This window comes from Cantharellus anzutake (assembly GCF_015039405.1).
Source record: "Cantharellus anzutake strain C23 chromosome Unknown EI90scaffold_4, whole genome shotgun sequence".
NCBI classification, from domain to species: Eukaryota; Fungi; Basidiomycota; class Agaricomycetes; order Cantharellales; family Hydnaceae; genus Cantharellus; species Cantharellus anzutake.
Window position 1 is genome coordinate 340,380 of NW_024066954.1, and position 3,669 is coordinate 344,048.

A 3,669-nucleotide genomic window follows, 5' to 3' on the forward strand; every position below is an offset into this window, starting at 1 on the left:
ACTTCTCCGAGAAGGCCTGGCCCCTTCACACACTCACCTGGAAGTCGAAGCAGTGGACCTGGGGGAGAAAGGAACAGGAAGCATTTGATGGGCTGAAGGAGGCTGTCACCTCAGCACCGGTCCTCACCTTCCCATCGGACTCAGGTCAGTTCCGACTGGAGTGTGATGCCTCCAACTTCGCAACAGGGGCAGTACTCTCCCAGCTCCAGACAGATGGGGAATTCCACCCAGTGGCGTTCATGTCAAAGGGCTTCTCAGATGCAGAGAGGAACTACGAAATCTATGACAAGGAGATGCTTGCCATAGTCCGGGCCCTGGAAGAGTGGCGCCATTTCCTTGAAGGCACCCCTGAGAGGTTTGACATATACACCGACCACAGAAACCTCTCCTACTTCTGCTCAGCCCAGAGGCTAAACCAGCGTCAGGCACAGTGGTCCCTCTACCTCTCCCGCTTCCACTTCCTGCTAGTCCATAAACCAGGGAAACTCATGGGGAAGCCCGATGCCCTCTCACGTCGGCTGGACCACCCGAAAGGGAAGGACGACAACACGGACATGACCCTCCTACACCCGGGCTGGTTTGAAGTCAGAGCTATGGAGGGGGTCACAGTGGAGGGAGAAGAGGCAGACATCCTGGACAGGATACGCAGGGGGAAGGAGCATGACGAGGGAGTGGTAAAGGCAATGAGAGAGCTGGAAAGGGGGACCCTACACTCGGATGAATGGGAGAAGGAAGGGGAACTGATCCTCCACCGGGGCCGGGTGTATGTCCCGAAAGACCCACAGCTCCGCCATGACCTGGTACAACTCCACCATGACTCGGTGGCAACAGGCCACCCTGGGCGGTGGAAGACTGTGGAGCTCGTCTCCCGAAACTACTGGTGGCCCCGGATGGCACAGTATGTTGCACAGTACGTCTCGGGGTGCGACACCTGCAACAGAGTGAAGACATTCCCATCTCGGAAAGTCGGGAAGCTCATCCTGAACAAGGTCCCCACCCGCAGGTGGCAGGTGATTTCAGTAGACACCATTGGAGAACTCCCAGACTCCAAGGGGTACAACGCAATCCTGGTAGTGGTAGACCGACTTTCAAAGCGCATTCACGCAATCCCCACAGTCACTACGGTAGACTCAGCAGGCATGGCCCGGCTCTTCCTTGAACACGTCTGGAGGCATCATGGCCTCCCAGAGGAAGTGCTCAGCGACCGAGGCAGCGCATTTGTCTCCCGCTTCTCCAGGGAGCTAGCAGACCTCTTAGGGATCAAGCTCGCCCCTTCAACAGCCTACCACCCACAGACTGACGGCCAGACGGAGTGTGTCAACCAGGAAATAGAAACCTACCTCCGGGTGTTCATCAACCACAGGCAAGATGACTGGGCTGACTGGCTGCCGCTTGCCGAGTTCGCCTATAACAACCGCATCCACTCTTCCACCCACTGCACCCCCTTTGAGCTTGACTCCGGGCAACACCCATGCATGGGGACCGAACCGACCTGCATGTCTGAAGTCGAAGGGGCTAATGACTTTGCCTCTCGGATGATGTGTTGATGAGCGACTTATGATCTCGGAGCTGGACTATAAGTAATGACTCAGTCTCAGCCAATGTGCGTGAAGAACTAGATATATTACCTATGAGTAATGACTAGAGGTAATATACATAATATAAGTTACAATGATAAAGCAATGAGGGAATGTAACTAACTAACCTCAGTCTCAGCCAATGTGCGTGAAGAACTGAGGGAAAAGGAAATGAATTCAAATGAATGAATATGTCCGTGGCCTGGCACGGATTAGTCCGAAATAATATAAAAGAGAAAAGGTGTCGTGACTAAGTAGTCACACTACCGCGGGAATGTGGCTGTCCGGGCGAGTTCCTCACCCGGATGTGGGAATGTGGCTGTACAAAAACTCGTCCGGCCTCCCATAGCACACGGTTCCTCCAACATGATGAAGATGCAAGAGGAGGCAAAGGCAGCACTAGAGCATGCAGCAGAAGAGATGGCACAGTACTATGACAGGAACCGGAAGGCAGCACCAGTCTACCAAGTTGGGGACAAAGTCTGGCTCAACACTCAAAACTACATGACAGACCAACCAACCAAGAAGCTTGACCACAGATGGATCGGCCCCTTCCAGATCGTCAAGGTGGTATCCCCAGCAGCAGTAAAGCTACAGCTTACGGCCCGTCAAAGAGGAATTCACCCAGTAGTCTCGGTCTCAAACACCCGCCCCTACGCCCCAGACAGAATCTCCGAACGCCATGCAGACCCGCTCCCTGGCCCGGACATCGTGAATGGAGAAGAGGAGTATGAAGTGGAGAAAATCCTGGATTCCAGGTACCGGTATGGACGGCTCTGGTACTTCGTCAAATTCTCTGGCTGGCCAAACTCAGAAAATGAATGGCTCCCCAGAGAGAACCTGGAGAACTCCCCAGACCTCCTGAAAGAATTCCACCAGGCCCACCCGGAAGCCCCCAGACCAAGGAGGATAAAGGAAACCCCCCAACCACGGACCACAGCCACTTCGAGGCAAAGTGGCATAGAGGGGGGTGATGTCAGGGATCGGCCCCTGACCCCACTGTCAGGGCACCCAACCACACCCCAGAACCACCTTCCCAGACTTCCCCCACTTCCCAGACCTCCCCATCCCTACATACCTCTCACAACTTCAGCCTGCATGTGAGCCCACAGGAAAAATCACGTGGGTTAAGGCGAGCAACTGGCCTTAACCCATGTGACACCTTTTCCGAGTCGCGGGAACATGCTCGGCTTCTACCCGGAGTCATGTTATGAACTGTACAGTACACTTCCTTTTTATAGTAGCCAAGCAGGGAATAGGGAAACTTACCCTTCTTCTCAACTCAATCCCCGCTTAGGCAAGTTGTAGTTATCCTCTGTAATACATGACAACTCAATCCCCGCTTAGTCCCTTCAGTGAGTTTGAGGAGCTGAGGACAGGGTCTAGCACCCAACCACCTGGAACACCGCACACACCTGGGACTGAGGTCGGGCTGTCCCTGATTGAGGACCGAGCCCTGACAATGATCTAAGGTTGTTTTGCACTTTCCGTGCTTTGTTTTGACCGGGCTCTTCCTTATTTGGACGGAAATTGGTCTTCGCGATCTGCCGAAGTGCGGATCTTGGTTCCGACGGCCGGTTCCCTGCACATCGCCACCCTCACATGTCATTACACATGATGCGGATTTCTATATTCCTGTCATGGGTATAACTTCACAACGGCTGGACCGTTTGGGCTGAAAATTTACATAACTATAGTTCCCCATTTTTAATAATTTCCGTGTAAATTTCGTTGTATGTTTTAATTATGGATCCTACGCAAACATCGTCTTTTCCCTGAGCTCGGACTTTTGATGTCGCTATTCCCATTATTGGATATCTTATTAACGCATGATCCTTTTATTATGAAAATTTGGGAGGATTAAGATTAGATCCCTTCCTTTCTAATGGGCTATCAAGCTTGTCTCGGTCGTTACTAGTTAATCTTCGCGCTTGCCTTTTAGACATTGTCCTCGTTTTGCAGGAGTTTTAGTCATATCTCCATCGTTTATAGGTAGTTTCCCCTGTAATTACTCTCATTGGTTCCGTTTGGAGGACATCTACATTTCCTATTGTAAACACGACTCTGACTTTTGCATTAGTTCCTGAGGAAT